Here is a 13352-nt window from a genome sequence, read left to right on the forward strand (position 1 = left end):
CCTTAGTTTTCTACATTTGAATTCAAGTTATCTCAGTGTTTTGGTGTGTGATGTTACAGATCAGTGTATTAATTTATATTTGTGTAAGTTTAATAAACCTGATCCCTTAACCCTCAAAACAAAACATACCTCTAAGCACATTTTTACTGCAAACCTTTATTTAATAACAGGAAATCTGATATTTTTCAAGGGATAAAGGAGAGTCCAGGCATTTTTGTTTGTCATATTTTAGTAATATTTTATTTAAAAAGCCCAGAAATATGAATTTAAAAACACATCAGTTGCACAAAGTCTATGAAAATAAAAACAGAACAACACAATAACAGTCATAGAGCATCCGTGGTAGTATAAGTGGTATTTTATTTATCTATTAGATATACTTTACCAGGAATATCCCGTTGTTGTTTTTCTCGTATTTCATTTTCATTTAATAAAAAGGCTTATTATTTGAAATCACTTCATAATGCACTCAATTTCAACATGACCCACTGATTTACACTATATGTGAACATGACAGAAAAACGTGACGATATCCACTGCAATACCAACTTGTCCTTTGCTCTCTCTGTTTTGTTTTTCTCCATCTCTCCTATACTGTGTTCATTTTCGCAGCTGTTGAGGTCCCAGCATGACTTTATCGATGAAGTTCACAATGGCTGTGGCTGGCTGCTCTGGGTCCAGCTCTGCAAACAGGGCAAACATCCAAACATCCTATAGAAAACAAGTATATATCAGAGTCCATGAAAGATTATTCAGTAAAATAACCCTTTTAATAATTTATTTCATTTCACTTTATTAGTCCCAGTGGCATAGAAAGAAATACACTTGTCTCATTTCTAAATGTACTCATTTGGGAATAAAAATCCAGAAGGCACAAGAAAAGCTACACCGAAAGAGAATAGAGGTATATAAACGAGAAGTGTTATCAGCATCAATCTACCTGTCACACACACACACACACACACACATACACAGTGGCTAAGCAACACGTACAAGCAAAGCAAATAAGAGGCAAGCATAAAAGAGAGCAGGAGAACACACACACAAAAAAATTATAATAATAGCACATTGACAGTTTTAGATCAGAATGAGAGGCCAATTTAAACCTCTAGACATGATCACTAGACAAAATTCAAAGAAATGCATGTTGGCTTGGCTTCTTTTGCAATGAAGCAAATTACATTATAGATGAGATGTGTTGTAGATTGGAGTTGTATTTCCTAATAATTCGATCCTAAATTGTGCCTTTGATCCAGTGGATCCACACTGCTGTCTCTGATTAATGTCTTAGACATGAGACATAAAGGCCTGTCGTTTACTTGAATGTCTAAAATAGGAAACTTTAATCTCATATTTGAAGGAAGATGCTAAAAATACGCTTGAGGATTGATAGTAATAAAGCTGTGTTACAATGCATACTGTTTTGCTTGACGAGGGTCCTGGGTCAAGGTGCACTTGGTTGCCTTGGAGATGGCTTGAGGACCATCAAAGATTCTGTTTCTACTGAGTTTAGGTAGAGAACATTACAAGCTGACAATGAGAAAGAGAGAGTAATAGAGAATATTAGAGGGAGAAAGAGGACATTGATTATTTTTAATGAGGAATATTGAATATAACACTATGAGTTTTATCATCAAACGATAACATTTTTGTTTCGCAAGAATGCATTCAATTTATCAAATGTGACAGTAAAGACGTTGACATTTTCAAACAAATTCTGTTTTTCAGACTTTCTTTTCATCAAGGAATTCTGAAGAATTTTTTTTATCAGTTTCCACAAAAATATTAAATATTCACAACCGTTTTCAGACGTAATAATAAGAATAAATATTTATTGTACATCAAATCAGAATATTAGAATGATTTCTGAAGGACCATGTTACACTGAGACTGGAGTAATGGTTGCTGAAAATTCAGCTTTGCCAATCACAGGTATAAATTAAGTTTTAAAAATGATTAAAATAGAAAACAGTTAAATGAAATAAATTTGTAATAATCTCAAACAGTAGCACTTTTTTTTTTACAGTATTTTGATCAATAAAAAGCATAAGAGACTCCATAAAAATTTAATATAGATATTTTTCTTACAAAAACACATCGATTCGCTACATTAGGCCATTGTTCACCCCCAGGAGCTGTGTGAGACACTTTTTTTTATAATGGATGCGCTTTTTATTAAACTTCTTATGGACTGATGGAGTACAAAACCCGCTGAGTTGCATCAAACAGCTTGAAATGCTGATTCTCTTCAGCTGAAGTGTTGTTGTGACTGGCTCACTTTAGAGATGGAGTGAGAGCAAAGAGAGAAAAGATTAGGGAATGACTGAAGGAGACGTATCCAGGCCTGTCTCTGAATGGTTGTGGAGAGCAAGGACAGGGTGGACGAGGGCTATGGTAGCCACTGCTTTGGGGGCTGGGATATTGACTGATTGGGGTAATATGTTCGTTTTGCGCCACCAATATTCAGCCTCTTGAGCTCCCTCCCAATGAGACTCCGCCCTTTCATCCCTCCAGTGCACAGGACCCTCCCTCCTAATCCAAAACTCTTTCTCTCTAGACCCCCCTTCCTCAAATCTTGCTTTGGAGGTATAATGCACTGCAGAGTTTAGCTCCAACCCTGATCAAATACACCTGCCTGTGATTTTCTAATGATCCCAAAATCATTGATTGACATTTGTTTGGTATGCTCAGGTGTGTTTGATAAAGGTTAGAGCTAAACTCTGCAGGTAAGTGGATCTTGAGGTCCAGATTTGAGGATCCCTAGACCAATGGAGAGCTTTTATTTCTCTGCCTTGTAAAGAATGGAGGCCAACGTCCTCTAGTAAGTGAGAACAGTCCCTGCAGGAGCATGATGTTGGCGGAGTCGTGCTGTAACGTAATTCTCGGTATGGACTGGAGAGCAGTGACTGAGTAGGAGACAGAGAAGAAGGGATGTTGGCGTGGCACAGAGGGAGGGCAGAGCAATGTAACACAGGTCATTCCTCCCCAGAGTAGAATGCACTTCACGAGTTCACATCTACGTATATTAATACCGTAAGTTTATGCGTATTTGGCGTGCTGTCCGGGTGGAGGGCTCCGAGCTCGGGATGTGGCCCGAACCCAGAGTACTCCCCCCGGTTGTGGTAAGAGTAGATGGATCTATAAGTGAGGAGAAATGGGGTGGAGGAGGGATGCTGAAAACTGTCAATGAACAGAGATAGGTTCTGCTGTTATTTATACCTTGTCATGAGTTGATTACTGATTGGTCTCCACTTGTGTTAATCAGGTTAATGAACTGCGACTGTTCCTCCCGAACTTTGTTATAAAACAGCATATGTCTGTACAGGACGTGTGTGGGAATGGGAGGACTGTGAGTGGGAAAGTGGCGAATGAAGGTGGGTTTCATGAGTGGGATATGAGTACATGTGCCTAATGGTTTCTGGGCAGGGATGGTGCAGAAATCGCCCTCTCTCCCATAAAAGATCCGGCTGGGATACACAGGAGTCTTGGACTGGCAGCGGCTGCAGGGAAGTGTGTGGTGGTTGGGATGGTGCGTTTATGCAAATGCATGAGGGTTGGTCAGTTCTGGGTCACAGAATGAAAGAGTGTGGGAATACGGGTGACCATAACAAGACTGAACGATCTGATCCGGTCTCACAGGAGAGTAGTCGCAATCATCAAGAATTGCGGTTTCTCTCTGTCTTTCCCCGTCTTTGTCCTTCTCTCTTTTTTCTCTTAGAACTTCTCTTAGGATTTGGATTCTCTTAGGATTCGGGTGGTGCTGAGGAGCGAGTGTTTTTTGTGCCAGAATCTTGACAAAGGATGATCTCCTCAAATAAATGATTCTCTGGTTATCAAAAAAAGATTCATTGATAAATTTTAACCCAATATAATATGTTTGTGCATCAATAGATTTTGACTCTAGATTTTGTTTTAGTTAATTTATCATTAAAAAAAAATATATATATATACATATATATATATATATATATATATTTTAAAGGAAATCAAGTTTAATTAATTATTCAGAAAGGATACATTCAATTCTGGGCTAGACTGGGAGCACATACCCTTCACAATATCCTCAGGTTGATTGTTAAAGTTCTCATACGAGTCCAAGCACACAATAGGATCTGCGGTGTCATAATACACAGATACTCCCGGCTCATTTCCCTGCACTTCTCAACCTCAAAAGACACACAAAACACACATATAAATTAAGACTGAGCTAACAAATGAAGGCTTGAAAAAGTGCATTTGATAGATGTGTACCTCTCTTTTGTGGCCCAGAAGAAAACAGCAACTCCACTGTGGCGTCTGCAGGGAAACCGTCATCTATATACAAACACGGAAAAAAACGAGTCATAACACAGAAAACATACTTTATTCCTCTGCTTTGTAATAAGCAGAGGCAATGGAGAAGGCAGTCAAACAAGCAGTGCTGGAAGGTTTTCCCGTGTAAGCATGGCCAAGTTCTCCTTTGCCAAAATCAAGCTGAGACCGATGAACACTACTGGTGTGAAACTGGACTCTGAACACACATTCTCTCTTAGACATGGTGTTAACACTTCACCTAAAGACAGACAGTAAGAATAATATTTTACTGAAGAAAATGTGGTGCTTTTGTGGTAAAAAAAAAGTAAAGTTATAAAAGTGTTGCTATGCAGATGAGAGGGTTTTAGAGTTTTAGTTGGTGGCGGTTAATGGCCCAAGTGTCTATGATATTCTTATCCAGACATACGGCTTGAGCTTTTCACCCTTTTTATTAAGAGATTCACCCCTAAATGAAAATTCTGTCATCATTTAATCACCTTTATATCATTCCACCCATAAGTCTTCAGTTAATCCTTGAAACACAAACATATTTTGAATTAATTTACATTTCTGTTTCTCCATTGAAAGTCCAAGTTACCAAAACATAAAATATCCAAAAAGGTTATATAGCATCATAAGACAAATCCATATGAATCAAGTGATTTAATCCAAGCCTTGTGAAGAGAGTCATTTTATATGATGACCAGATTTAATGTGGGCTTTTATTCACATCTAAACAATGATCAACATACATACAAAGAGCAAAATGTGTGTGCTGCATGCAAGAGAACCAATGAGTACATCTGAGCTGTCTACCATTTGTGATTCGCTCTATGTGTGTTTGTTTACATTAGAATAACAGACTAAATTCAATCTGTTCATCATGTAAAGTGATCATATCTCTACACGAGGCTTGGAAGAAAATATGGCACCTTTAAGATCTTTTGTGTCTTTAAAATTTTAGGAGGGACAGAAACCTGGGTTTCACCTGGGTTTCTTTAAAAATGTGTTTCACAGATTAACCAAAGGCTTATGGGTTTGTAATGACAAGAGGGTGAGCATATTATGACAGAATTTTGGGGTGAACCATCACCAACCATGTGATGATGTTTATTTCAAATTGTATTTCTAAAATATTTTCTCCCTTCAAAGGAATGGCTAGTGAAGAGGTTATAGGAGAGTCTAATATAACACGAATGTATTCTTGTGAAATGTATGAGTGTTCTTACCAGGATGTCACTCTTCAGCAGTAAAGCTGGTTCAGTATTCACACACAGCGTCTTACTGTTAGGGCCCTGAATATCACTGTAACACAAACAAAAACAAGTTGGCAAAGTATGACACCTCAGTTTTTTTATAGCACAGTCAAGAAAGGACAAGACATGATGAAAAGAAGAGAGGGGAAATGTAATTTGGATACACTGCAAGCCAGAGCTGGTCAGGCAGGTCTTTTAGCTTGATTTAGATAGACTTTGGACACGTTTCAGCCGGACGTTCTGGAAGACCAGCTTGTTGACCAGCTAAACCAACATGTCATGGCTGAGAGACTAACTACACCATTTTAGCCAGAACTTATCATCTTAAATCAGCTTTGAGCAGATTAAACCAACAAAATGTTTATTTTTGCAGGGTTGAGCATGCACCACAGGTCAATATATCAGACCACTCGCAGTGATCATGTCACAGCTCGGAAAAACATCTCAAACTAAATGAGACTGATAAAACAGCCCCAGTTTCTATTTGCCTGAAGAATAGACCAGCTGTAACGACTGAGAGATCTTCAGAAAGGGAGAGTAACCTGCAACATGCAATGGATAATATGAGGAAACACAGTGAAAGGAATAGTAAACCCAAAAATTCTGTCATTCTTTTCTAACTCCCATGTCGTTCCAAACCTGTATGAATGAACCATGTCGTACAGATTCGGAACGCCATTAGGGTGAATAAATTATGATTTCATTTTTACTTCAACTATCACTTCAACACATTGTAAAATTAAAACATTCATACAGATTTCTGTTGTCCCAAAATACAAAATAAGGACTGGTCAGGAATGAACATGTTACATGTCCTCATTCTGTTGTCACTTTTGATTAATTTAATGATTCCTTGCTGACTAAAACTTAATTTCTAAAGAAAAAAAAAAAGTATCGTGTACCCATTGAAAAACGAATTAATGTATGTGAATGTGAATGTGAATGTGTGTGTGTGTGTGTAAATGGTACATGTAAGCTGCCACAATCACTCCTTTTCTTTTTAAAGTGACAGGTAAAGAAAAAGGAAGACAGACAGAAGAAAAAATATATACAAATTAATACAAAGTAATACTATTTTTGGGGTTTGCTTTCTATGACAAAAATTTAAATCAAATGTAACTTCTGTCATGATTTACAAGTCTAAATGTTGGATCAGACTGATTTGGTTAAGTCTAACTCGCTGACTCTTAGCTGGTCACAGAGTTTAACAGCCAACCAGAGGGAAGCATTGAGAGTTACTACTTTTATGACACTTTTATAAGTACTTTCTGTAGCTTTAGTACCAATTGATTGTAACTGCATGGAAAAGACAGTACATTAGTCTAAACTTTTCCATTAGAAAGGCAGTCATATGAGTTTGGAATGACTTTAGAGTAAGTAAATGGTGACAGAATATAATTTTTGGATGATCTATTCCTTTAATAAGACTGATGACATTTAGACACTTTAAGCTCTTATATATTAAATATCAAATAACTTCTGATCTCAACTTTGCAATGCAGTACAACCATGTTCTTGGGGTCAGAGTTAAGCCAGTTCTCCCTGGTTTTGCACACAGCACATATTTTATTAAGGGACGAGCATGTAGATCAGGCCACCCAAACTCCTCAACCTGATGCAAGGGAATGGGTCATCCCAGAAATACAGAAACAGAAGAATACATCAAAACAAGCAAAGCCATAGATTGATGGCTTTTACATTCATTTGCTTGCAAATCTAGCTAATGAAATAATACATATAAAGCTATTTTTAATAAAACAGCAAGAAGAGACCTTTGGATTAGTCTGCAGATGTCATGACGTTTCACTGACAGATTTATAAGCTTAGGAGAAGTAAAAGAGACATAAACGTGCTAATTCACATGGCTTTGGATCTCAGCAATGATTTTAAACAGAAATATACCATCTTTGAGGTTAGCACTGTAACGCTGGTCTTCCAGGTCAGACAGGTAGAGGACAGAGATGATATGCTCAGTTATGTATGTCAGGTCAAAGTCATAATGACTGCCCATGAACACTGTCCATTTTGTTTCTACTGTGAAACACACGACAAACACTTTATTTATTTACTAAATTTAAGGAGCAGTACCCAAGTTTTTTTTTTATTGAGACTGATACAGCACCTGAAAGCTGAATAAACAAGCTTTCCATTGATGTATTGTTTGTTAGGATAGGACTATTAGAAATTCCGGAATCTGAGGGTGCCAAAAAAAATAAAAATCTAAATACTGAGAAAATCACCTTTTTTTAAATGTCCAAATGAAGTTCTTAGCAATGCATATTACTAATCAAAATTTAAGTTTTGATATATTTATGCTAGGAAATTTACAAAATATCTTAATGGAACTTGGATTTTGGATTTTTACAAATATACCTGTGCCACTAAGACGTGGTCCAGGGTCACAAATAAAAAATGTCACCCTAACCGGGATGATTTTTAAACAACCTGAACGTGAGTGATGACAGATTGTTACTTTTGTGAGCTTTTTCTAGAATACATAATAATGTTGCTCTTTTCTCTGTCATTCAGAGTTAGCTTCATGAAATCTGCTCTTACCTGGGAGGAATGTTCATCTGATTTTGAAATGGGGGCTGGAAGGATCAGAATTAAAAAACGTGAATAAAAAGCAGGCGTACTACTTTATAGACATTGCTTTTAAACTGCAATTCAAACATATTTAGTTAGTCCTTTAACCTTCCTTTTCTGACATGCACAAAAATATCACTATCATCTAACATAATTACATTGTTTTTTTTCTTGAAGTATATTTTGCCCCAGGATAGGAGAGGATGTCTACAGTGTGTATATTATGGATTGCATCTATTTATATTTAATACATGGGGTCTCTGAGACCACAAACATTGGTTATGTTACATTTCTCATACACTGGAAAATAATTCAACTTGCATTTTGTCAAACAAACTTTATTTAAAAGCTAAACTACTGAATGTAATAAAAGATGACATTACATAAAAAAAATGTAATACAATTGTCATTAGAGTAAACTTAAAAATGTCCTAAAACTAGTTGCTTCTGATTTTTACAGCGCAGTGAAATTTAGTTGATAAACAGTTTAATAAAGTCTAAGTCCACAGTTCCCTCAATGTCAAGTCAGCTAAATTAATTAATATAAAATGTAATGTAGATGCCATGGTAAGTCTGTTTTTTTAAGATGTTCATTAAAAAAGCAACTTGAGGTCTCACAGTTAAATGCTGCATTAAATACTGATCCTATAGTCACAAGACATATTATAAGCATTTCTCACTGGAGCTGGCTTGCACTGCTGGAGGATCCAACTGTTGGAAGTTGAAGCTAACATGTTGCTATAACATAATGATAAAATTATATTATAATTCAGACAAAACAAATCCTTTATAAGGGATGAGGAAACATTGGGTTCATTAACTGTTTTAGCAGGTAACAAGTAATTGCAAGTGATGCAGACACAATCAAACCCTTACACACAATCACTAAACAAACATAAAGATAAATATTAATATATTATATAAACCTTACCTGACTGTATATCTCATGTGTCAGTTACTCTCATTGTTCATTCTTTCTTTTCAGAAGAGAGTCAGTATTTCAGTATTTCTCTTTGTGCCAAACAGATCATCTCACTACAACCACAAATTTATTCTATCTGAAATGAACTTAGTATATTTTGCATTTGACAAAAGCAAAAATAAATCCCTCTTTCAGGGGCGGACTCACCCATTAGGCAAAGGTAGGCGACTGACTTGGGCCCCCAAAAGCCAATGGCCCTCTAAAATGCCTTTTATACGAGATGCGCATTAATCGCGGACATGCGAACGGTTGCTGTTTACGCTGTTTATTACCATGACAACCATCTGCGTGTCCCAGTTGAACGTGCTTCTTGTGTATCCTGCTCATAGCAAATGAAAATATTCAGCGAGCAGGTGAAAGGAGTTGCACTTTCAGTTAAAACACAGATATGATACTTCTCTAATTTTACATGCATAGCCGAAATCACAGCACAGCTATTGTCTTTATCTTGTGTGAAGCCTGTTTGATTTGATCAGAAATCTTGTAAGGGAGAGCTGGTTAGTCTTGATGGGTTTCATTTCAGTCACTACACATTCATCCCATTGTTTGACAACAGAAACCATCAATTATATTAATGAAAACAGTTTTTAGCTGCATCAAAATACAGTATATGGCACAGAGAGGCAAACAAATGAGATAATAAATGTACATTTTGCATGTTCAGAAGTGAGCTGCCCTGTCTTGCGAAAATGCAATCAGGTTTGTGTAAGTAAATTGAAAGAGAAGTAATAAGAACCTAGTATTTCTATGATTTTTTTTCATGTGTCTAATAGACATTAACAGGTTCTTTGAAAAACATTCTCTTCATGCTCCGTTTACAACGGTTTCACTAATAATAAACATATATTACATAAAGCATCCATATTTTTCCATGCCCACGTTGATTAGATAAAAAACTTGAAGGCCCAGTTTCACAAACGGGGTTTAGTTTAAGCCAGGACTAGGCCTTGTTTAAATTAAGATATCTAAGCAACTTTTACAAAAAAAAAAAATGCCTTAGCAGAAAGTGTTACAGGTGTGCATCTTGACACGGAACAATGCCACTGACATATTTTAGGATATGTCAGAGCAAGATATTTTCATTTGAGACTTGAGCTCCCTTGAGCTATAACATGTATTTTAGTCTGGGACTAGTTTAAGCCTTGTCTGTGAAAACATGGGGAAAAGTATTAATTTAAGGTACATTTAGAAAAGATTAAATTGCGATAATTCACGAGTTAACTCATGACAATCATGCGATAAATCTCAATTATATATTTTAATTGATTGACAGCCCTAAATTAAACCTTAGGCTTATTCTGGGAACTCATCACTGGACTTTCCTCATCAGTATAGGCTATATTTTTTTTTTTTTTTTACACTTTTGTCGTTGTCATTAATTCAAGTTTTTATATGATTGAACCTCTGAAGGGAACTGATTGTCTTCAGAAAAGTTTGGATCTCATTTTAATTTTACCTGTTAAAGTATAATTTATGAGCTGAGCTGTCTTTGTTTACAGCCGTTACCGGGTTACTCTGAGTTCCAAAAGCACCTCCTACTGGCAGAGAATGAATGTGCATTTTCAGTAATCCAGTCTGCAGTTTTTGTTCAGACCAATGTGAAAATTCACCCACATAAATCTGTTTTTAAATAACATAATAATTTATACTTCCAACTCATCCTATTTCTTTTTAAAATGGTTTAAAGGTTCAATTGTGAGGTTTATCATTTTATAATTGATTTTTTTTTTTTTTTTACTTGTATCTCAACGTTAAATCAATTGCTATTAGGTGGTTTACACCAAGAAATAATAAAAGTGTCCGCTAAATGAATAAATGTAAATGAAAGAATCCCATTATAACATGTACATAAAAAATGTAGAAACCATTGTGCAGCAGCAAGCATCACAACAAAAAAAGCAACCGCAAGGTTGGTCTAGGTAAATGTGTGTAAATGTGTGTCCTATATCTGCCTGGGGCCCCCAATTCACTAAATCTGCCCCTGCCCTCTTTGATGTACTTTTGAAAGTTTCTATACCTTTCTCAGATGAGTCCAGTTTTCTAGAGTTCCTTGCACACACACACACACACACACACACACACACACACACACACACACACACACACACACACACACAAGTGCTCACCTCTCTTTCTCTCTCTCTTTCTAATCCTCTCATTCTCTGGCAACCACAGAACTCTTCCTCTCTCTCCCCCTCTCTCTCAAACAAGGGCATGCACTGTAAAAAGTATTCAACTAAATGATGCTTATAAAACTGTAAATATGTACTTGATTATTGTAGTTTTATTATTGTAGGTGTTAGTTATGCATAAACTACTTGAATTGGATAACACTTAACAATAAAGTTCCATAGTTAATGCATTACCTAACAATGAGCAATGCATTTGTTTCTGTATGTATTATTTTGTTAACATTGTCATAGTTCATGTTAGCTCAAGTTAATTAAATATTAACATATGCAACATTTAATTTTAATAATGTATTAGTAAATGTGTAAATTAACTTAAGTTAATAAATGATTTAGAAGTAATTTTCATCATGCATTTTAACTAGCCAGTATCATATTTGTTTTAAGTCAAACCAACTATAGTATAGCTAGTATAGTGAACTGCATAATGCACTTTTCTTAATCAATAACAATGTTTTTTGTATTCTAATGCCATTCATCTTTCTTTGACCATGCACTGGGGAATGAATAATTATGGCTGCATTGCTTTGACGCTTGACATTTTACGTTCAGGCAAGCCATTTACTTAAAATAAGGAGTTAATTGATTAAAACGGTTGCCTTCGTTTTTTGGATTTGATTAACATTGTTTGTTTGTTTATTTGTTTGTTTGTTTTATTGCTGTGCAGAGAAAAAAAAGAACAGGAGTAGGAGAAATTATAAGAAATAGAAGGAGAGAAAGAGAGGAACAGGTGTGTAGCGTGTGGAAACACTGATGTACAAAGACACATTATCACTGATGATGAGAATTATTACACAATTTTTTTTTTTTCATTTTTCATTTTCTGAATGGTTAAAGCCAAATCAGGAGCTAATCACTGTTTAAACAAAGTTTAGCCATATCCACTTTACTTCTCAATAAAGCATAGAAAAGTAACAGTATGTAAGCTGTTAGAGAAAGAATCTTACCTTTTCCTCACATTTCTGATGCACTGCAGTTTTACACTCTGTAAGGACAAAAATATCGATTACATTAATAAATATTGAAGTACATTATGCGTGTTTGGGAGGAGGGCAGAAAGTCCCACATGGATAGTCCCTACATTTCGTTAAGCAGTTAATGATACCCCTGAAGAAAGGGCTTAATAAACATAATAAAAATTTATTAAATCAAATCTAAAAATGGGTTGGAGATAGGGCTGCACGATAAACCGCATGCAATATTTAATGCACATCTTGTCAGTAAAGCTGATTCTGTAATCAGTGGTTAATCTCCATCACCTGTGCGCTTTCGCATGGAGCAGCCTTTACTACACAGAGCCGTTGTCCACTTACAAGCTGCACGAAACATGCAAAATATGATATGAAATATGTGGTTTTGCGCAGCTTGTCAGTGAACAACGACTCTGTGTAGTAAATGCTGCTCCATGTGAAAGGACACAGGTGATGGAGATTCACCCTAGTTGGGGACAGAAACATCAGCAAATATTAGCTAAGTATAAAAACAACAGAAGTCAATGTAAAGTCATGATAGTAAAAACTTATGTGTTTTACCTCTGCAGTGCATGCCATGGCTGTCGAGGGCTTGTCTGCAGACAACACAGTGGTGTTTCTTCTTGAAGTTCCTCTCTTTAAAGGAGTGTGAACCCATTTTCCCCAACTACACATGTAAGCACACACACACAAAGACCTCAAAATTATACAGTAGCAGATATTGAGGGATCTATATGTATGTACATTTGGCAAGAACTAAACCTAAATACAAACACGAAACAGAAGAGCACTGATCGCACATGTCCACACGCCCACAGTTGTGGTGATATGAAGAGCATAAATCACTCACCAGTATGAAAGCAATGAATGAAAATCATGTTTGTTTTGGGGAATAGTGTGTGATGATAAAAATGTTTTGGGAACAATGAACAGATATTGCATAAAACAGCTGGATGATCATACTCTGCTCTATTTTATTCTATTTAACTAGATGTTCTTTCAAATTCAACTGTCCATGGTATACTGCCACCAACAAAATCATCAATGGTATAAACACACACACACACACACACAC

General features: G+C 36.1%; 1 pseudogene; it reads right to left on the reverse strand.

Annotated features, from left to right (window-relative positions):
- Positions 1-415: 415 nt before the first annotated feature.
- Positions 416-12935, reverse strand: LOC113051172 (tensin-2-like; annotated as a pseudogene).
- Between the last annotated feature and the right edge of the window lie 417 nt (positions 12936-13352).

This window comes from Carassius auratus, chromosome 31 (genome assembly GCF_003368295.1).
Source record: "Carassius auratus strain Wakin chromosome 31, ASM336829v1, whole genome shotgun sequence".
NCBI lineage: Eukaryota > Metazoa > Chordata > Actinopteri > Cypriniformes > Cyprinidae > Carassius > Carassius auratus.